The 24,207-nt window shown below is 39.0% G+C and overlaps 1 protein-coding gene across 1 annotated transcript in view; it reads left to right on the top strand.

Annotated features, from left to right (window-relative positions):
• Window positions 1-2,241: 2,241 nt before the first annotated feature.
• Window positions 2,242-24,207, top strand: part of LOC149216329 (phosphatidylinositol 3-kinase, root isoform-like) — a 328,543-nt gene continuing 306,577 nt past the window's right edge. The window contains exon 1 of the mRNA XM_089389911.1: window positions 2,242-2,439. The gene's annotated coding sequence lies outside the window, so the exon portion shown is untranslated. The remainder of the gene's footprint in view (window positions 2,440-24,207) is intronic.

Raw genomic sequence — 24,207 nt, 5'->3', positions numbered from 1 at the left:
GGGTCCGCCCTTAATCGCTATCGCAAGTCGTAATTGCTCGTTCCATGGTTTCCCTTTGTATTTTTAAAATACATTAAAACATTGGAAAATCCCGCAAAACGGCCCATATTGGACTTGAAACCATATACAACAGCATTAATAAACCCTTTCGGGTCCGGTCTCATCGCATCGACGCTTTATCCTTGGTATTTCGTTTATTTAATGAAAACGCGAAATACAAAGGAAAACCCTGTTTTTCGGACCTCAAAATATATCCAATATCGCTTATAATTCTATCGGGTCCGACTATCGCATTGCATATATATATATATATATATATATATATATATATATATGCGATATTGCGATGTGACTTGTCACAATCGCATATCACACAAGCCCCCGGGCCGTTGCAAGCGCTTCGTTGTAATCTGCCGATGCGATATGGCGGGTTAACTTGGGCCTTCGATTTGCGCGCTTGATTGACGATCCTCGTTGACTCAGCTGATCGCTATCGCAATATTTATATGGTCTCTGCTGATAACCTCTGCTTGCCACCGCCGATTGCAATTTGCCGATCGGATCTGGACCGTTGATTGGCCAGATCCGACAACTCCTGCGCGTTGCTCCTTTTGTCCGCTGATAAGCCTGTTTTTCAATGTTTTCTTTGTGTTTTGCCTCCCGATAGTGTAATTCGACTTTTTAAAAGATTCTTCTCATGTGATTGTTTTGATCTTTAAACGATTTTTGAAGACTTAGAGGGTATTTAGATCCATTTTGGATCACTTTTTGAAGTCAACAAAGTAGCAACAATCCTCTTCTTTGCTCCCCCAAACCTTCTCAATAATGTGTCTCAACGTGATACCGTGATCTACTGCAGAATGTTTCGGCCTAAAACTTGCTTGTTTTTTTGCCCTCTTTTCTTTTACTTCTACCCACTTATTGGTTATATTTTCTACCATGCTACTCAAGAGCTTTGCAAATAAATAATTGATCATAATAATTTTATATTTGGAAAGATTATTAATGTCTCCACTTTTAAAAGTAGTATTGCTAAATTAATTGTTCAATATATTGAAAATCTTTACTTAATGATATAAACTTTTATTCCTACCATATTCTTATAAATTTGGAATGATTAATCTATTTTTTATTGATTTATACAAGAAACATGAACTTTTAACTAATAAAAAAATTATATATTCTTTTAAAATAAATGAAATATTTCAATAATTTAAATTAAAAAATTATTTTAATAATAATATTATATATTTTGTAACTCCATTTAAAATTATTTTAATAATAATATTAAATATTTTTAAACTCCATTTAATTTTGTGTGAAAAGTTGTCATAACATTTAAGGTCCATCGCAATACTTAAAATGATTCACTTGTTATATGGAAATAAATTTTCATTTATCAGAAGTTTATAAATCTGGATACATTAACCTATTTTTTAATACAACACAGATTTATTAGATCTGTAATAAAAAATATTTATAATTGTTTAGATTATTTTATCTTAATACAATATTATATATCGTAATTTAATTTTCTACGAAAACTCGTAATCACAATGCTATTGGATTTTTCTAGGGGTAGAGTTCAAAGGATTTAGTTAGTTGTTAATGCATTGAGTTTTTCTATATATAGAATTTAATAGAATTTAAAGGAATAATAATGAAATGAAATGATATTTTAAAGTTTATTAGATTAAAAATAATCTATGAGATAATTAGTTTTTTTTGTAATTCAGTGTTTTTCCGATACAAATTGATGATAAGGAATTAATTAATTAAATTAAACAAAGTTTAGATAGAAATCACATAAAATTAGGGAATAGTTACTAAATAGTATAGAGATGGAATACTAGCTGCACCACATGAAATTAGAGAATAGCTACTAAATGGTATAGAGATGGACCACTGGCTGCACCACTAGGGACCTGTTTCGATACCACGTCACAGAATAGTATGGTTTTGTTTGTGCGATAGAAATTTTTTGCCGACGTGAGAGAATTTTTTGGCCGACGTGTTTGAACCAACCAATTGTAGTTCATCATCAGTACAAGATATTAGTTAGTTGTGAAGATTGAGGTTGAAGATATTTAAGTTTTTGAAAGTAAATTGTTATGTTCACCAATGCGTGTTATATTTGCCGAACTGTTTTGAACTAAACAAGTGTGGTTCATCATCGAGACAACATATTAGTATTAGTTAATTGTGAAAATTAAAGTAGAAAAGACTTAAGTTTGTGAAAGCGGACTGTTACGTTCGGGAGGCATCGGACAGCGCGAAGTGAAATTTCAGTTCTGTATTTTTCACGTATTTGAAATGATTGTTGCTTCAAAAACCAAATTTTGAAGAGATTCTATCCACCTAGTCGTACTGTAAGCGGCGCTTAAAGGCAGAAGGACTGCTATAGAATTTCTGCTTTGCGTTCCCAGAATTGATTTCGAGGTTTGAATTTCTTTGTTTTGGGTTTGCTTTTTCTGTCTAGGGTACAATTAAAGTATTTTCGTGTCAGGTTTCGGAGCAAAGATAGTGATATTTTGCATAACTAGTTTCATTTGAAGCGGATTCCAGAAATTTCAGTATTTTATTTTTTATCTTTCTGCATATTTTTTCATTCTCTTGATACATCATGCTGCCGTTAAATTTAAATTTCCTATTATTCTAAGCATTTTCTTACGTGTTTTGAATTCCATAAAGTTTTTGAATCACGGGGTAATGTCAGGCTTGTGGTTTTCATCTCGGATCTCTGAGAGCCGTAAAACATATGGGGGAGATTTGTAAAGGTCAATTAAACGCCATTGGAAATGTTTATGGGAGCGTCTAAGGAATCTTCCTCTAAATTTTACAGCATTATTTTGTAAAAATTACAACGCGCAGAAATAAAATTTCATTATTCTCTAAACAGACAAACATAATTTGTTGTTTTTTAACGGCCGCTATAAAGAGTAAAGTTTCGGAGACTCGGACACGTAGAGACCCTCAAATTTCAGGGGTCAATGCAGGTGATGTCGGGGTGCCCGACATAGAGACCTTAACCCACATATTTAGTATACAAAACCCAAAGCATTACAGGAAAAGAACAATAGAGTCAAAACTGGTATTCAAAATAGGATAATTATTATATTTTTCAAGTCTAAATCATAATGAAATACAATTAAGGATCATATAATTATGTTCATCATCTGTCCTCTCTTACACTGTAAAAAGTCCAGACCGTTTTAAGAATACCGACCTTCCTCAGCGATTAACTAATCATAACTATGGAGATTCAGGAAAGCTTTTCTCCAATATTTTAGAACTATATAAATGATCATAAATAAAAAGCTTTTCTCCAATATTTTAGAACTATATAAATGATCATAAATAAAATACTTGATTTATTACAAGTTTTTCTTAATGTCCAATAGACCAAAGTAGGTCTCAGTGGACAGTAACAGTCATCATTATCGTCATCAAGAAAAATGAAAAAAAAAAACCGAGATGGAACAACGGTGAAATTAGTAGTTACACTCAATCAGCCTTTGCTTGGTCCTTTGCCCCTATGTGCCATAGGAAAATATCAGCATCATCTATGGGAAGCTACCTATTCCATCCCTTTGCACAAGTGGCAACTATGTTCAAGGTGCTAGCTAATGCACAGCTCCAAAATAGGCTTACATTGGGCTTCTCTGGCTCAAGGGTCTATCAGTCACTTCTACAGTGGAAAGGGGTTTTACTCTTCTCTTTGAACATAAAGAATATAGACAATGTTTTGGGATGTGGGTGGAATGGTTTTACTTGAAAGACTGGTTGCGTAGCTTTGGGTCCACGTTTGGAAGCTCAACTATGAACAGATCCCCTTCAAGTGCGATTTTTGCCACTAATATGGGTATGTTGCCAAGGATTGCCCAAAAAGAGGAGCTCTGCTCTCTCTCCACCTTTGACTAGGAGGATTGTGGCTTCAAAAAACTGGTTAATCCAATGAATAGAAAACAATCATAGGGCCTGCCAAAAAAGCAACAATGTTCTGAATCTAGAAACAAATTCTTTATATTGTTGGATACCCAACAAGAAGAAGCAATATAACCAAACCCTTTAATGGTTATCCAGGGATTAGTTGCATCAGGTCAAAGCACTAGATAACAAGCTTTCAAAGAGGGAGAAATCCCGGACAAAGAGACAAGGAAGTCTGCTGACAACCTTTTAAAGAGGGGGAAATCCCATACGAAGAGACAATGAAGTCTGCTAAAACAGGCCATGAATCCCGAGAATTTCAGCTTCTGCCACCTGTGAATTCCTGTGGCAAATTTAACCAAAGGGCAGAATCCTTGCCCATCTAAACCTTCTTCTTTCTCTCCTCACTCAAAAGAAGACTCTCTCCCGATGTCACTGCAGGAAGATAACATAGAAAAGGTCCAAGAACAAGTACTGAAAAAGAAGCAATGGAAAAGGAAGTTGCCAGAAACAAGTATTGGAAATACAGGCAACCATAAATCATGTATTTTCTCGGTGTAAGAAGCCTGAACCCCTCATTACCATGGAATTGTGGAGGGCCAGGAACCTAGGAAGCCCATTAAGAAGAAAGCTGTTAAATTCGTTAATCAAATCTGAGAACCTTGGCATGGTTTTGCTACAAGAAACCAAGCTTAGCCTTGACTCCTTATCATCTTTCTCCTAAGGTTTAATCTTTAACCCTAATGCCTTGTTCCTTATAAGACATCTCCATGACTATTACAAAGTTATAATAGAGTACAATGATGATAATAAATAGAAGAACTCTCTCCTCCCTTTATATACAGAGTAGGCGAGGGAGGCTAACATAAAACAAGTACTTATATCCACACAAGTAACCAATAATATGAAACACCCTCCAAGAATGACTCTCGTAGGGCCAATACCATCCTCTAAGATGGTGCACTCTCCAACAAGATGTTAGTCCAATGCTCCTCTTTTGTTGTGGTATCCAAGTTTCTTCATGCAAGGTGTTCCACTTCTCACTGTGTGCCATGTCCTCTCATCTATGCCAACGTGATTACCGTGCTGCAATGCTTCTCCTCAACATGTGTTCACGTCCACAACAACCTCCATGAAGTATGTACTATGTTCCTTAAGCCAAGTGTCCTTAAGTCAAGTTTCAACCTCAAGGTGTATATCACATGGTCCCAAGCTCCCAAGGCTAAGTGCCCTCCTCCAAGTTCGTAGTGCTCTTCCTCCTAGGTAGGTTTTATACTTAATCGAGCAATCAAATCCCTGCATTATGTGCACCCAATAGGCTTGATATCATAATTTTCTAGGTAAGGTCAACATGCTAGCATTCTAACCAAGGTTAAGCATACACCCAAACTAATCCCTCACCAAGGGACCATAAAACATCAACAAGGGACCATCGTAGGGCAAAAACAATTTTCGAATCACCCCGAAAGCTAACACTCCCTCTTCACAAGAAAAGTGCTTTCTATAATGCCAATCAACTCCCTTCGAATTGACAACTTGTGACTTTGATGCGTGTACAAAGCTAAAAGAATACTCCTCTATCATGTTATAACATTAGGTCTACTTTGCGAGAGTCATACCCATAAATATGGGTCTTCACACCTCAACATCCAACCAATCATTGCTCACAAAGGTGTATCTCTATTCAAGCAATCAACCAAGATATAATGGGGCAACTTGGTTTACACCACCAAGCCAAACTACTCCCTCTTACCCTTTGCTAGAGGCTTGAAAAGAACAATGACCTTTTATGAACTGAAGGAACATAACCCTAGATCATTGTGTCTCATTGAATTTTGAAGTCACTTTATAATAAGGAAGACATCAACACTAACCCATCAAACTCTAGTATCCCTAAAGTTATTATCATAGGCCAAGATCTTTTGGCACCACCTCTAGAGCTGATCAGGATGTCTTGCAAAGATAATCACATCTCCAACAAGACCAATACAAGTGGACCATATCTATCGAATGTACAAGATATTATTTGCATATGTTTCAACTCATTGATCTTGAAATACAAGCTCGTGGTAAGAGTAACAAGAACCCATAAACTTCATCATCAAACTGTGAGCATGAGAATCCCTTCCATGCACCTCAAAGCACATGGAAACTAAAGCAACAACCTGCTGTGCCCAAAAACCCCCCTATCAAATTAAATTTGTGTGGGTCCCCTTCACAGCTAACTTACTACCAATCCAAGACCTCCAACAAGAGAGCTTTCGTGAAGCATACCTTCTTTTGTGGTCCCTCAGCCTTAAAACCACCCTATCAGAGATATTTTCCCCTTGCCCATACCCTTCAGTATCGTAGACCATAAATCAAATGCTTTTGTATCCAATGAAAAAGTCATCTTGTTCGCTTCCCTAATGCCAACAACACATCAGATATTTGCTCTTGCTTTTCTCTAATACTTTGTATCAGAGGTCGGCAATTGGAGATACAAGGGTCACAGTGATGTTCAACCTAATACTTTTCCCGATTCCTCAACGTTGATGCCATATTGGGGAAGTCTTCTTGCCTCCATAGATACCCCTGTATTAGAGATTGGAAGTCAAAAGAGAGTGTTGTGAAAGATTTGATACATGTTAATTCATTCTAATTTCTTGGTGCTGACTCTATTGGGGGCAAGCCTTGAACTTAGGTAATTTTGTTATCATCTTTGAGCTTATTCGACAACAATTCATGTCTTGGTCTAAGAGTGGGCCATGCCCTTCAAAACCTTTTCTTTAAACCCTTTTGCAAAGGGCGTATGTTGTCTTTCCACAAGTTCTTTCCGTTTTCTCCAATCCAATATATCATCATTAGGTGTAATGACTAATGGCGCACAACCTTAGAGCATTAATGTTGGATCCTCTATTTCTTCCTCATCGACCCTTGCATGCACCAAATATTAAGACATGCTTTCACGGGACGACTTGCCTTGGTGGCATTAATGGCTAACTTGTAGCACATTAGCAACTTGCCTTGATTGCCCCTACGCCTTCCCATTTGCGTTAATACCCTTCAGTACGACATTAAAGTCTCCACTTAGCTGATATGCCATCGAGAATTTCTATAAACTATTCACTGAAGCCTTGCCATTCACTCCTGTAGTGCTGCATAATCACATTATTCTTTAGCTCTGCATTCTCTCTCGACATAAAGGTCCTGTGCGCACCGCTCAAAGGCTTATCAATACCCAATTCAATTTCGCTCTAAATAATACATTAGTTTTGAATTTGTTTTTTAATGAACTGTGTATTGCGAAGCTCATGGTGGTTATTGTTGGCGGGAATCGAAGATACTAAAGCGAAAAAATGTCTAAAACATGTAAGGGAAAGGGGAAAAAGCTTAATTTTGCAAAGCTTGTAGTGCTAGATCCTCCTGTAAATGAAGTATTCTATGGGTATAGCGAAGATAGAATATAAACACAAACAACAAAAGACAAGCCAAGACAAGAGGACACAAGGTGTGGCACCAGCTAGGGACAAACCCCAATGTGGGGAAACCCTTGATCAAATCTTCTTATATTCTTCAATAGTTCAACAGAGAGAGAGATAGTACAAATACATTTGAAGTCAAGTCAATACTTGACTTGCCAAAATAGGAGATCAGGCATCAGAGATCTTCACCATGAAGATGACACAATAGATTTGATGACAAGGATTGAATATATGTAGCAGGTGATAGGTCTAGAACAACTCAACCAATTACCCCAAAATACTGAAGCTTTCTTTCCATAAGACTCTCCTTTCTTTGGTGCTTCATTGATCATGTCAAGGCTGCCCATTTGGCAACTTGTATATCCTGAAAGGACTGAAGCATGTCTTGGCAAACCTGATTACTGGTTAGGGCACAAACTCAGTGTGCTACGACACCCTAAACATCCCCACAGTCCACCTATATACAACGACTAACCTTCATACAGTCCACCAAACCACACACTGCCTTATAAGGCTGCTATCTTTCTGAATGCAACATTTAGAGACCATCAACTGCTGGCTATGGCCTGCGGCCTAGCCCAGTAGTGGACTGTGGCTATGGTCCCTCCAAACAATGATCCAAACAACCCTTAAGTAGCAATCCTTAGCTCCTCCCTTTTGCGGATACTTCTGCCCAGCATACTGAGCTCAAGAACAACTTGAACATACCCAAACAATCCTGAAATGACCACGCTGTCACCTACAACAATGTGGCATTATCCATTATGACAGCGGTTAGAAGACTGTAATTAGGATACGTATTAGGCCTCCTTCTAGACTGCAACTAAGCCTTCTTATGATTGCTGTTAGGATTGCCTTTGACTAGCGGATTGTGTCTCCTCCTGTAGCTGTGTATTAGGGTCTAGATGCTGCAGAGTAGGATCACCCTCTAGCTTTGAATTAGGGCTCAATAGACAACAGATTTAGGGCACCTTTTGACCAACGGTTAGGGCACTTTGGAACAACAGATAGGGCTTGTTAGAACTGCGGATAGAAGCCTCTTCTTGATAGCGATTAGGGCTTGTACTTCACAGCTAATTAGGCCTCCTCCTTGACTGTGGCTATGGCACGTTTTACTGTAGCTAGGGCTCCTCCAAGGCTGTGGCTATGTCTCTTCCTTTAAGATTGCGTTTAAGGGCAGCATTAACCCTTCCTTGAAAGCGGATTAGGGCACAACTGAACAACAACTTCAACTCCTAGTTTGGACTGCGGCTAGGGCATCATATCTCTATTAAGATAGTGTAGAGAACCCTTCTTGATTGTGGCCAGATGATCTCCTTTTTTTCCTCCGTCTAGGGCTTCATCATCTAGACCTCTCTTTTGACCAAAACCCAAAACAAGTTGAGAGTGATCATGAGTGAAGTGAGTAAAATGACTTGAAGACCTCTTCTATTTATAATAAAACGTTGAGGGCAAGTGGGGGTAATTTGGTTGTTGGCCGACCTTGACGAATTGTCACATAACACAAATAAATTCATATCTCCATGAATACATGTTGGAATCGGATGATCTTTAGATCAATCCTACACCCTCGGCGAGAGGAATCCAAGAAAAATATCAGCAACCATAAATAAGAAGACCCACATGGAGTTTGGCCCTAGTTGCCAATTTTAACAAAGCAACATACTTCCAGATTGGTGAGAAATCAATTGCACCTATGCTCATGCCTAATTCGATACATAGGATGAGGACTACGTATTATCCCATAGAGGGCCCATTATCCTGCAAAGTCCCATTTCCTCTATCCCACCAATTGCTAAACAAACATGTGTGGCACCCCCTTTAGATTGTAAAAATTCGGAAACCCCGAATCCTATTGTAGCAACTGATTAAGTTTCTTCTATTTGTTATAAAAACTGAAATAACTTTGTCGCTCTGACTATCGCGCTGCTTGCTGAAGGAGCTGCGCAGCCCTAGCCAACAAACGCAGCAAGAAGCATGTAGCTGCCCCTGAGCGGCCTCCTGCTGCTGGGATGGATGCATCAGAGGACGGAGAGCCTCTTTTAGAACAATAGCAAGAAAATGAAGGAACAAAAAAAGCTTTCGCCTCTCTCATTTCTGCAATGGGCCCGACAAAGAACAGACCATCAGTCACTAAGTTTGTTAAAAGATTGGAAGACATTCTTGAAATCTCACTCCCTCTTGCCCTTCCTCGTAAAGCAACACTTTCTCTGGCGGAGCGTGGATTAGTGGGGCAGTTTACTGGGTTATGGCCATCGCCCAAAACTGTGCAAAAATGGGTAGAAAGGAACTGGACTGCGTCAATAGATGGGAAAATCTCAATCAGGTTTTGTGGAAGAGGTTACTACACCTTTCACTTTGAAACCAAGGAGGATCGAGATTTGATATTTAGGAATGGACCTTATTTTATGGATACAAGGGGATTGTATCTAAACAGATGGACGCCAGATTTCGATCCAGAAATGGATGTACCCAATGCCGTCCCTGTTTGGGTCAGACTGCCACACCTTCCCCTTCACTGTTGGGGAGATGATTTAGTCAAAGCCATAGGAAATGCAGTTGGGAAATATATAGACAGGTGCGAGCCAAAGGAAAATATGCATGCATGCGCCAGAATCTGTGTAGAAGTGGATCTTGGGAAAGGGCTACCAGAAGCCATCAAAATCAAAGTGGACTAGTGGACGCACATACAACAGCTGGATTATGAACAAATCCCCTTCAAATGCAAGGTATGTCACAAATACGATCATTTTGCAAATAGATGTACAAAAAAAAAAGAAAATGAAAATGAAAAGAGTGAAGATCTGGAAAACAAATGGGAATAGGTTAAAAGAAAGAAGACAGTCCACAAACAACCAAATCTCTCTTCCTCGCAGCCCTCCATATCCTCCGATCTCCATCCTCTATCACCAAAAGAAGACAATAATTCTCTTGCTAGCCTTAATCCTTTTGAGCCTTTGGATCCTTCAGCCCCCCCATCCCCTGGACCAAGATTCAGATCCCCACAACATACCCCCAACCCCCCTTCATCCCCTCTGGTCTCAAACACTAGTACCCCTCTCCCCCCTCAGTAGACATAATTCTAACAAGAAAGCAGTCAAAGGAAGTACCCCCAAATGTAGAATATAAAAAAAAGGTAGGAAGAAAGACAAACAAAGAACTCAGGGATGAAGCAGCAGCAAAGGAAATGGCATTAGGAACGCAACAAGCTATGGAAACCTTCTTAGGAAGGATTATAGGAAACAACGAAAAAAGCCAGCAAAGAGGGAAAGGAGCCATGCATCACCCAACAACAAATAATGATAGTGGTCTCTTGGAATTGCAGAGGAATGGGATCATCCGTCAAAGAAAATGCCACAAGAGACATTCTGGCAAAAGAAAATCCAAGCATCCTTATGATTCAGGAGACAAACAAATAGCCAAGAAACTGAAAATATCAAAAAAAAAATTCAAAAATTATGAAGGGGAAGCAATACAAGCAACAAGAGCGTCAGGAGGTATCTGCACAATATGGAAAAAAGGAACCTGGGAATTAAAAAAACACAAAAAAGATCAGCACTAGATTCAAACGGATCTAATGCAAATCAATACAAAAGAGAAGTACAGTGTCATAAATATATATGCCCCAAATCACTACAAGGAAAAAGAGCAATGCTGGGCCACCATAAAAGAAGCACTAAAAGAAATGCAACCTGAGAAAATAATACTAGGAGGAGATTTAAATTTGGTAAGAAGTATAGAAGAAAAGTTTGGAGGAACATATCACACAGACCCATCTAGGGATGTTCTAGAAGAAATAATGGAACATCACAATTTAATAGACATCCCGCCAAGCAACGGGAAATACACCTGGAGCAATAAAAGAGTGGGCAAAAGCAACATAAAAGAAAGGCTGGATAGGATTCTGATACAAGAAAACATAGCAGCAATGTACAGCTTGATCAAATCAAAAGTTTTACACACCACAACATCTTACCATAAACCGGTGACAATAGTCATGGGCAAAATGGAAAACCAGGGACCGCTCCCATTTAGATACAGTTCAATTTGGGACAGCAACATAGAAATCAACGAATTAGTCAAGGAAGCATGGGAGCCAAGAGTAATAGGATCACCATAGTATATTTGGGAAACAAAATTAAAAACTGCAAGAACCAAATTAAAGGAATGGGCAAGAGCAAATGAAATAAAAAGAAAAGAAAAGAAAAAAGATTTACAACAGAAAATGGATAGCATGCAAATTGAAAAAGAAAGCAAAGAAGAAGGCAAGCAAGATTATCTAAGAGAGAAGGAAATCTTTTGGGAAATATATAGGGAAAATAGGAAAGAAGAAGAAGAGGCAAGATTGAAATCTAGAAGTTTGTGACTCAAGGCAGGGGACAAAACCACATCATTTTTCCACAACACTATGAAGATTAGAAGAGCAAGAAACCAAATAGAAAAAATACAAGTTGAAAGCCAAGAGGTCAAAGGTGCGGAGGAACTAAAAAAAGTAGCCCATCAACACTTTAAAAACTTACTTTCAGCAAATGTAGAAATGTGCAAGGATCCCACAGAAGAAGAGGTAGTGGCGGCCATATGGAGCCTGCATCTGGAAAAAGCCCCAGGGCCAGATGGTTTCACAATAGCATTCTACAAATTTCATTGGTATACCATCAGAAAGGATTTCTTAAGAATGGTTAAGAATGTCTTAAAAAAAAAATAGGAGGCAACAAAAAATCCTCCTACCTTGCTCTAATTCCAAAGGAAGCAAACCCCTCCACTTTCAACAGGTTTCGCGCTATTTTTCTTTGCAATTCATCTTATAAAATAATAACAAAAATAATAGAAAATAGAATCAAAGAAGTGCTTCCAATAATCATATCTGAAAATCAAGGAGGATTCGTGCCCAACAGGGAAATCATAGATAATGTAATTATTGTACAGGAAGCTGTACACTCTAGTATGCTAAGGCAAGAAAAAGGCCTCATAATCAAACTAGATATGGCAAATGCATTTGACAGGGTCAGCTATCCATATCTAATGGTCGTCCTCCATAAACTTGGGTTCTCAAGAGAAATAATGGAAGTCATACAAGCATGCATTTCTACTCCATGGATGCCCCCCTCATAAATGGAAGGCCCAGTAACTTTTTTCAGAGCATAAGAGGCCTTAAGCAAGGATGTCCTCTCTCTCCCTTCCTATATATTATAATGGCAGAAACATTAAGCAGGGCTCTGGAAAAATAAAGAAAGGAAAGAAATATCTCAGGGATCAGAATAGCAAAAGGAATAAAAACAATAAATCACTCACTCTTTGCTGATGACACATTGCTGTTGGGAGGGGCATCAACAATAATAGCAAGGAGATTCAAAAAAGTTCTGGATGATTTTTTACAGGTTTCAGGCGGGCTATTAAACAATACAAAATGTAGGATATATGGATGGAATACCCCTCCCAGAACTATGCAAAGGATCTCACAAATCTTAGACATCTTGTATAGGGAAAATGGACACATTTCTTTTACCTGGGACTTCCAATCTCAAAAGAGAACATGGAGGTAGAAATATGGACTAAACAAATTGAAAAAATGAAAAACAAAATACAAAGCTGGGGTATGATGTTGCTGAATATGGCAGGAAGGGTAATATTAATCAAAGCACTCCTTGCAGCACTACCTATCTACCAATATGCAATAATCATGGCTCCAGCAAGTGCCCACAAACAAATGGAGTTAATCTTAAGAAGCTTTTTGTGGCAGGGGGGAAGCAAGAAAACAAAAAATTTAGCCTGGTTAGGTGGGAGCAAGTAGTACTACCTTATGAACAAGGAGGCCTATCAATACGAATACCTGGGCTCATGAATGCAGCCTTGGGAATGCAAACAGTATGGAGACTAATTATAGAAAAAGAGAGCTGGTGGAAAAAGACTCTTATATCAAAATACATGGATGGCTCCAGGAAAAGATTGTTTAATGGAAATATCCCAATAAGACAATGTACCCAAGCATGGAAGCTGGTAAGAAAAACAATTCCTTTAATGAGTAGATACATCTCTAAAATCCCACGTAATGGAAAAACAATTTCAATTTGGGAGGACAGAATCATGGGAAAAGAACCACTACAGACTTGTCCAGAAATTGAAGACATACAAGAGTGGATGAAAGGTAAAGGTTTCAATACTTTACGCTCAATCTCTCTATGGAGCCAAAAGGAGTGGCAAGACTGGAAAATCTCAGCAATTTCGACAGATCTAGAAGGGCAATGGAGCAAAATCAGGCAACTCCTAAAAGGGGCAATGCCAATCCACCATGATGAGGAAGATGATTATCTCCGGGACCCAAGCGGTGGACACTACACAGTTAGGACTGGATATAAAATCCTTCAAGAACAACCAAATCAACAAGACTGGGATTCTTGGAAAATAACATGGAAATCAGAAAGTTTGCCTAAGATCAAAATGTTCATCTGGACTCTTTTAAAAGGGAGAATATTGACCAGTGAAAACTTAAAAAAAAGGCTTTCAAGGTCCAACACGATGCCCATTATGCATGCAAGCTGAAGAAAATATACAACATTTATTCCAAGAATGCACTTTTGCCAAAGAATGTTGGCAGCAGCTGATAAGTCCATTGGAAATAAGAATAAATTTTGAAAAGCCCTTGTCGGATTTTCTTCAGACCTTTGAGAAGGCCTACCCATACACAACAAAGAAGAAAGTCACAATTCAGAGAATATGGAAGTGCACTCCAGTAGTTCTATGTTGGCAAATTTGGTTGACACGAAACCAATGCATTTTCAAAAATCAAATTCCAAGGATAGGGAAGACCCTCTCAAGAACGTGGGGAGTAACTTTTGAAATCCTCAACGTCAAAGGAACAACACCAACAGATTATAACACTCTTCAACAGGAAGAGCGAGATTGGCTCAGCAAAGCCATAATAAATAATAATGGGCAAAAAGGATAGAGGAAGATAAACTCAGGAAATATATGGAAAATAAGAATGAGTGAAGAGGAACTGGCAAACTGGAGGAAAAATCAGAATAGATACTGTCTATACTTTGATGGGGCCTCAAAGCATAATCCGGGAAAGGCAGGGGCAGGGGGAATAATCCTCGATCCTGATGGGAAAGAAAATGTCACATATGAATGGGGATTGGGACAAATCTCAAATAATAAGGCAGAAGCATACAACTTGTTGATGGGAACAAGAATAATAAAAAAAAGAGAAATTCAAAATCCTATAATAATAGGAGACTCAGCCATAATAATAGAGGCAATGGCAAGAAACAAAAATCCAAGCAATGAGTTCATGAGCAGAATTTTTAGAAGAATCAGGAAGAACTTGGAAGGTTTTGGCGATGTAATCTTCAGACATGTCTTGAGAATTCACAATCAACAAGCGGCTTATTTCGCAAACCAAGCAGTGGAAAAAAATGAAGGGAATGTTCGTGAAAACCAGGAGGAATATCACAACTCTGTTCCATAATAATCAGCAAACAAAAAACCACAAGTATGAAGCTCACCAAAATAAAGGGAAAAATAATAATGATAAAAGCAATAAATCAAATAACAACAGTAAAAAATCAACGAAGGACACATCACTGCAGTGAAAGCCAGAAAATCACGAGAATGCAAAGGAAAAATCATGAAACTTCAGAGTCTCGCATGAGCAACAGCTGGCAGGATGATCGCAATCCTGGTCACAAGAACCAAGTTGCAATCTATCCCATCGAAGGCATGTCTTGGGCTGCGTAAATCACTATAAGAATAGAGGGTGCATTAACAAAAATCGTAGCAACAATCTCAGCGAAGAAATCTCCATTTCCCATGTTAGCATAGTGTTACTTTTGTTTCAAAGCCCCTCCCTGTCTTCTCTAATAGCCCGCAACGTTTCCTCTGTTCAGCACGCAAACTTCCCCTTAAGCCTCCATCCTCCTTCTTACCCAGCTTGCTCACCCCGCATCCCTTCACTCCCTCCACTCAACGATCCATTGCAGCGCAAAGCCTTTCTGAGCACCCTCGCCCTCCATCTACCCCTCCCATTATCTTAGCCCTCCTCCCTGACTGTTATAACCAGATTTTGGTCATCTTTCAATTCTGTCATTCACAGGGACAGAGCTACAACAGGTAGGAAAGTGCAAGACAAAAGGAAAGCAGTCAACATCAGCAGAAGAAGAAGTACCTCAAGCAATACAAAATCAAGGAAGCACAACAAAACAAGGAGCAGTAAGCAGAGCAATAGGAAGAACAAGCAAACAAATCAAATGGAATTCAACCCCATTGAAAAGGCAACAAGGAATGATGCATGCCCAGCATGCAAAGCGAATAAATTCATGATTCAACGCCTGCAAGAGTCACTCAAGGATGTCAGAAACGAAATGAGAATGGAGTATAGCTTCCAGAAAAGAAACATGGCAATGCAGAAAGAAGAAATCATGGCATTGAAAACCAAATGCAAACATCTAGAAGAAGCAGTGGCATATTACAAAAACAACACTATGAGCAATGAAGGAGAGAACTCGGTCAATTATGACAAGAAGAACCAACCAACTGAGGAGCAATCAATCTACAAGCCATGAAAAAGTGTCGAGAATCCATGACATGTAAATTTCTTTTCCTAGTAGGTCAGTTTGTTAGGCAGTACTCTAGAATACTCATAAAAATGCATGAAGTTTTGAACACAAGCTTAGGAGAAGAGACTGCGTTCCTATCTCATGGCTTAGATGTTATCATGCTACAGTCAATTGTAATAAGAGCTTGCTCCATCAAAGCTTTTGGTAATATATCAACTACCTGACCTTGTTAAAAAAAAATAAAATTGAACAAATTATCTACTGCATCCTATGGTAAATACTGAAACTAATACACTTCGGCCCCTTCACAAATACAATATTGTGAAAAAAAATAATGTTGGAAGAATAGATGCTCACATACACAAGTACATAGTTATTTTTGGACCAATGTCCCCGAAAAAACCCAACTTGGGAAAACCGTTGCAGCAATCGAGGGTTTTATTATTATGCAGTAGTAAATCTGAGTACAAGACTATGGATGCTCAAATCTAACAATCCATACTGAGAAATGACTAGCAAAAGTCTAGTGAGAAAAATCTCACCCCCACCGGTGATTCGACACTAACCTTGGCTCAAGATGAGCTGCTCTCTGCTCCGTATGCGCAATCCCTGTGTAAACCTATGCAGTGCTGTGTCACACATCTTGGACGACGTCTTTCTTGCTAACTAATTAGTTGCTGTCTGGAAGATCGATTCTTTTGGCCTCCGGGTTCCCACTTCAGCTTTTGCCATTGAATCACTGCTTCTCTTTAGCAAAATAGGATTTCCCGTCTAAAGCACTGTGCTGCCTCTCTGCTCTGCGTTGCCTCTTTGTGGAACTCACTGTCTCTCTGCTATGAACTCACTAGACTGGAAAATCTCCCTCCGACCTTACTATCCCTGCCCCTCTCTCACTGCTTCGATCTTACTGAATCATCTCTGGCAACACACAATTGCTACTCTGGAAATTGATTTCCCAGCAAAATAGAATTTCTTGGTGTCTCAAGTGTGTTCTCCAACCCCCATCGAATTTCTTCTTATAATCTCCCGTTGAAACATCAATGACCAAGATTAAAACATAATCGATGGCTAATATTAACTAGAACTCGATCCATGTCTTCTAAAAGATTCTCACCATTAATTAATACCTTTTAATTAATCATTTTTCCTAAGTTTAGACTTAAGCACCATTAAAAAAAGATTAATTATTTTAATTAAGTCGTCTCTAGGTGGAATTTCCAGAAATGATTTTTGGGTTTTGGAGAATGCATGTATTCTAGCCTCTCCACCAAATTTCGTGGCTAGAACACAACCGATGTTACAAAAACTAACACTCCCTCTTAGTGAGGAAAGTATTTTAGTGCCGCAACCCACTGAAGCAACACCCTGTCTTTGCACCACCTCTTGTCACGCTGTTGATGTCTGGCTGCTCTGCCCATCACTACTGCGCAACTCTGATGTGAGCTGCATCTGTGTTGTTGTTGGCCCTGCTGAACTGCTTCCAACACTGCAACTCCCTCTCCATCTGTCGCTGCTGCAACTACAACGGAAAAACATCCAAAATACTGAATCAACTGTGACAGTATGACTCATCTGTCACCTGAGTCCTGACTGCTGCTAGACTCTGCGCTGCCACTAAAGCCTCTGCGCTGCTGCTGACTTTTCTCTGTGCCAACTGCATTGCTGCCAACTCAGCTCTACGCTGCTCAATATTTGACCACTACTAGCTACCGCATCTATCACTTTGGTATCTAACTGCACCATCTGCCACTGATCCACTGCATGCTATGGGCTCCCATAGCGAGGTATTGATTCATGAGGTGGACCTCTTCAAGAATCTTACACATCTTGTAGCTCTTTGGGGCTACAAAACCAAGTCACCCCACCTTACTCTTGGAGGTATCTCGGTGATCATGGCAAACTCTCCCTCCAATCTGGAGGACAACTTGTCGATCTTTGCGGAAGCAGCCTGCTTCTCCTCCTTGTCCTTCTTCTTGAGAGGACATTGAGTGCTGTAGTCGCCAAGCTCACCACATCTGAAGCATTTCACTTTGGAAATGTCCTTCCTCCCACGCTGCTCTTGTTGCCCCTTTTATGCGAGGGCCACATCCTCCTCTTCCTTTACTTGCTTTGTCCCACTGCTGTTGCTATCAGTGATGGCGGTCTTCACCAAATCTCATCTAGTCTCCTCTTGTTGCAGAACAACTCACATACGACCCCTTTCTAGCAACTTTTCTCTGGTCAAAATACTCTGGACGAAGACATGCCATTCTTCAAAAACATTGTTGAGAGCAAATTGCACCAATTTTGTAGGCTGAGGCGCTGACCCTACTGAAGATACATCTTCCGCTGCTCGAAAGATGCCTCGTATAGTGTAGCAAGTACCTCCCACATTTGCCGGGTAGTATCTTTGCTAGCTATGTGAGACACCACGTGATCTCGAACCCCATCAAGAATCAACCTCTTTGCTTTTGTCATCTCCTTCTTGTAGGCCTTCAGCGAATTTGCATCTACGGGTAGAACTACCACACTATTGATGTAAGCTTTGAGATCGTATTCATCTAGAAGACATGGAATTCTTACCTTCCAGATCACATAGCTGGAGGCTCCCTTCAATTGATCCTGATCTGTCAGCCCTTCTGATGCCATCTCTGCAAAGATGTCGAATTCCTCCTCTTCTCCTCTATGTAGTTGCTGACTGGCTTTTCGCACTCCCTGTTGGAGTGGGCAAATTTGCTCACAACTACTGCTGCTCTGCTATGAAAATTCGAACTTCTAGGCTATTTTGCACTAGCAAATTGCTGCAAAATCGTTGCGTCCCAACTGAAGATCTGCTCTGCAAGGAAAAATATTGCGTCTCCCTCTGCCTCTGGTAATCTCTGATCTGGAAAATCTATTTTCTCTGTCGACTCTCTCAGAGAAATAAATTTTCCTCAAAAACTGACCCTCCTGGCCCAAGGATTGCACTGCCTCTGCAGAGATTCAAAATTCTTCCGTCTGCTACTGAGCTCTCCAGCTTATGATCTGTGCTTTGATACCATGTGAAAATTTGGAAACCTTGAATCCTACTGCAACAACTGATTAAGTTTCTTCTATTTGTTAAATAAATTGAACAAATTATTTATTGCATCCTATGGTAAATATCGAAACTAATACATTGCAGCCTTCACAAATACAATATTGTGGAAAAAAATAATGCTAGAAGAATAGATGCACACATACACAAGTACATAGTTATTTTTGGACCAATGTCCCCGGAAAAACCCATCTTGGGAAAATCGGTGCAGCAACTGAGGGTTTTATTATTATGCAGTAGTAAATCTGAGTACAAGACTATGGATGCTCAAATCTAGCAATCCATACAGAGAAATGACTGACAGAAGTCTAGTGAGAAAAATCTCATTCCCATCGATGATCCGACACTGACCTTGGCTCAAGATGAGCTGCTCTCTGCTGCCTCTGCGTAGTCTGTGCATCAGCTTACATAGTGCTGCGTCACATAATTCAGACTAGTGTCTCTCTCACTAACTGTTCAGATGCTGTCTGGAAGATCGATTCTTTTGGCCTCCGGGCTCCCACTCCGGCTTCTAGAACTGAATCACTGCTTCTCCCCAACAAAATACGGCTTCCCCTCTGAAGCACTGCGCTGCCTCTCTGCTCTGCGTTGCCTCTCTGTGGAACTCACATTCTCTCTGCTATGCACTCACCAGACTGGAAAATCTCCCTTCGACCTTACTATCCCTGCCCCTCTCTCACTGCTTCAATCTTACTGAATCAGCTCTGACAACACACAACCACTAGTCTGGAAATCGATTTCCTAGAAAAATCGAATTTCTTGGTGTCTCAAGTGTGTTCTCCACCCCCCATCGAATTTCTTCTTATAATCTCTCGTTGAGACATCAGCGACCAAGATTAAAACATAATCAATGGCTAAGATTAACTAGAACTCAGTCCATGTCTTCTTCTAGAAGATTCTCACCATGACTTAATTAATACCATTTAATTAATCAGTTTTTATAAGTTTAGACTTAGGCACCATTAAAAAAGATTAATTATTTTGATTAAGTCATCTCTAGGTGGAATTTCCAGAAACGATTTTTGGGTTTTGGAGAATACATGTATTGTAGCCTCTCCACCAAATTTCGTGGCTAGAACACAATCGTTGCTACAAAAACTAACACAGATCACCCAGGGACCTCAACAATGAAGCCGTTGAGTTGGGCTACTATTACTACAACAAATCTACGAAAGAAATGTCTCTAAGAGAAGAAAAATTGGAACCATCCATCAAGGAGGAAGAAGTCATTCAGGAAAGCCTAGAGCAGAGGATAATATGGAGTATAATCGATTAGAGCAACCAAAAGGCCGTAATAGACACAACTTGGTTTTAAGATCTCTGGCTACAACAAATAAAGCTACCACATAAAGCTTACCCTTGGGCATAGAGAAATTTGGAACCCGATCAACAATAAGGGTTGGAAACACAACATATAGCATTATTGGAGTCTTTTAAGATTCAATTGGAACAATAGATTGCGCGAGTATCAGTCTCTTTTAGACTCAATTAGAACAACAGATAAGCCAACTCAAGGAGGCTCATCTTAGTGAGCTAAAGAATTTGAATGAAAGTCACAAACAAGATATTAATGCAAGGTTGAACATACACAAAAGACACAAATCGACCTCTAGGTATTGAAAGCCCATGCGATTAGAGTCAATAATGACCTTCAAAAAATACAAAGAGAAAGGACCGATCTCTAATTAATGTGTGGAAATCATAACATGAAGAAAACGAAACAACGATGACTAGAACCATTAAATTGGCTAAAAGAATGGGGGATGCGGCCATCGAAATGATAGAAGAATGGGAACTTGAAACCTTGGAAGTTCTATCTAGCTTCGTCTCCATTATACCGATACTTCACAAAGTATCTAAAGTTCGAGCCGTGATATTCCTTGAGATTGAACAACTCCAAAGGGTGAATGAAAAATCAATTGAAAAGTTCATCATCATTCCCACTAGAGAGGCGACACAACTTTGTTGCTATGTCGTTGATATGAAGATGGACATGTAGAGACAAACAAATCAAGGCTAAATACTTGGCTGTTTTTTAGGCCTAAGGTCTCAAAATTCATATTTTTCAAACGACAACGTGATCCCAAAATTTCAACAAATTTCAACTATAGGATCTTTAGGGCCTTGGGTCTAGGGTTTGACCTCTAAACCCTTGTTTTGCTTCAATTTTATTACAGTAGTCAAATAATTAGTATCTAAGCCCTAAAATCACATACTAAATTGTCAAAATCATTTAGAATTGCAAAATCTCTATTTTTACAAGTTTTGACCAATTGGGCATCTCTAATTTGACCTAGATCTAACTTTTTAGCTTGCTGGAATTTACTGCATAATTGAAAAATTTAGGTCTGAAGCATATACTGGATAAGGATAAAAAAAATCTGGATTTTCAGTTTCCGGCGAAACTTACTAATTTTAGAAATTTAGACATTTTGGGCATCATCTTCAGTATCTCTAGCTTGCTGATCTGTGAATAATTTACTGCTGTAATAAATTTATCAGTTCTGAAATTTCTGAATCACACTTCCTAAAAGCCCTAAAAATTGAAAATTTTGAGTTCAAGTGCATTTTTACTATTTTTGGGCATATTGGCCATCTATTTTTGGCATCTTTAGCTTGCTGATATGTGGTTGTCTATTGCTGTAAACTAACAATCAGAACTGAAATATCACTGAATATGTGTAAGGCAAATTTCATGATTTGAAGTGGTTTCTTCACTGCTGTTATAACATTGATAAAGTCTGAATTTTTACTGCTGATATAAATTGTCATAGATTTGAAATTGACTTATCTCATCTTTGCACTCAGAATCTGACATTGATCTTGTTGATTGGCATAATATCTTGTGTTTAAATAATCATTGGTGGATAATTTGGTTACTTGAAATTTACACTTGTATCTCTTAACACTCATCTTGTTTAAGATTGTATCACAACATTGTTAAGTACTTAAATAACTTTTCTTAACTCAAGATAATCTCACCCATAATCTCTTGCATAAGCATACTGGATTTAGATTGTAGTAATAATTTACCTCCTAGCTTAAGTTAGGTTGATAGAGATATAGGGCAACCCTTTTCACTTAGCGTGAGGGGTCTCGACAACTCTTCGGTGGTTAACACGGTGACCTTGCAGTTGTCAGAGCCACAATGTCTGCGGCACCAGAGGCATCGGGTGGTAGGAGCACAACAAAAGGTATCATTAATCAGGCCCTAGCCTGTTTCCTATTGGCCTCCTTCTTACAACTTACCTTGGAGCCCAACTTCAAAATAGTTAAATGAAGGTTACATCTAGATTAGACATTTAACTAAAAATAGCTAAGATCTCTGCATCACACATGGGTCATAGGTTTGCATAACATTTAGGTTAGTCAATCATCTTAAGCAACGGGTGTCCATTTGATCGTTTGGTTCCATTTTATTATAATCAAGACTTTGTGACTCCATTAAGGCACTAGTCTCATATTTTAAAATCTAATCTAATTAATAATCTTGCTTGAATTTAGCCTAGGCCACTCATCTGTGTCTCCCAAACAAGTTGGTTCCCAGTTTCCACCTTGTTTTTCTTCAACTCATTCCATAGGGGCTACCCCCCATAACCTGCGGTTGAGAGAGAAGCTAGAACGAAGTGGGTGGGGATTAGAGTGACATCCCCCGCCCCGAGTGTTGTCGCGGTGGCTGTACAATCCGGGCGACAACATGCCTCAAGTAGGACGAGTTCTCTTCTATTTATAGGCTCTTCAAGGTGGACGTGGCTCTTCATTTTAGGCTGACTTGCCAACGGCTAGGCCGACTTGGTCTTGGAGGGTATTTCGACACTTTTAAAGACAAAAATAATTTTCTTTACAAGGTACAATGTGCCCGATGGGGTCTTCAACTTATTACAATGACACTTTTGATTTCTTGACCTAGGACAAACCCTAGAAGCACTCAATGGGTGCTTGACCTATAAAATAAAAGACCTTGAGCATGAAACTCATGCTCCAAAAATAATAATAATAATTTTTCTTTCATTTTACAATTTACAAGAATCAAAAGTTCATTTCATACTTATGAAGACCTAACCTAGTTACACATTTTTCAACAAAATGAGGATTGAGTCTCATAGCTAAGCTCAAAGGAAGATACTCCCTATAACACAATATGATATCATCAAAGAATAACTAGTGCATTTATTACAATGGAGTTTATGTCATATCATTGTTCATTAAGCAAACTTAAGAATGTGGGATAGACTGGTTTACACGAAGGGTGAACATGAGCATAACCTAATGTCATAAAGTGACTTTATTACACAGTGAGTGTTATATTCTAACACTTCACTTATCCCTATCTGGAATTTTACCAATACCCATGCAAGCACTTGTGCCTCCCTCAAGCAGACATGCAGTTGAAGAAACTGTGCATAAACAATTCACAGATGTATGCATAATGCCCAATATAGAATCTGTAAACATTCATAATATCCATACAATGACCATATGTAACCTTTCATTGCATGGTTGTGAGTGTGCATGCCATTTCAATGTGCAGGGCCTTACAGTCACTAGCTGAGGGAGAGTCTCATGCACTCAGCATGAGCCATTTACCTTGTAAGAAACTTAAACGTCTCATTTGACCAAGTTAGCATTCCCATGCATTGCCTAAATGCTGTCCTAGATTGGTTCATTTAGGCTTATTGAATACAGATATTCTCATGAAAACTCAGATATTATTTCAGGTGAAATTAAGCCATGCAGCTATAAATTGTCCATATCAATGATGCATAGAATTTAAAGTGAGCAATAATTTCCAGTATTGAGTATATGATTTTTATTTTTCAAAATCAGGTGAGACTAGGTGGAACCGCATCAACCTTTAGAGAGCTGCTTGTAGCATTGTTTAACACAAACAAATTCTTTGATAATAGTAGCAAATACAGGCCCTTTTCCTGGGACCAATCACCTACTTAACAGATAGAAGAGATGGGGATCAACTCTTTGCTCAAACTGTCTGAAAATGCAAAAATCGTACAATTTCATGCACAGTTCATCCTATAGTGATACAATCTTTTGTTAGCTGCAAGTTTTTTGTCTTTTTTCCAGGTGTGTAAATATTCAACAAACTCATGGTTTCCGTCCCTTCTGGGCAATAACCTTGAAGATTATCCTTTGAGGGCATTTGTAGCCCTTCAAATAAGCTCTTACTTTTTGATGGAAGTTTTACATC

The sequence above is a fragment of the Pinus tabuliformis genome, chromosome 1_1, assembly GCF_031772625.1.
Source record: "Pinus tabuliformis cultivar Carrire ecotype Pingquan chromosome 1_1, CPIR1, whole genome shotgun sequence".
In the NCBI taxonomy this organism is placed as follows: Eukaryota; Viridiplantae; Streptophyta; class Pinopsida; order Pinales; family Pinaceae; genus Pinus; species Pinus tabuliformis.
This window is presented reverse-complemented; position numbering and strand designations above follow the sequence as displayed.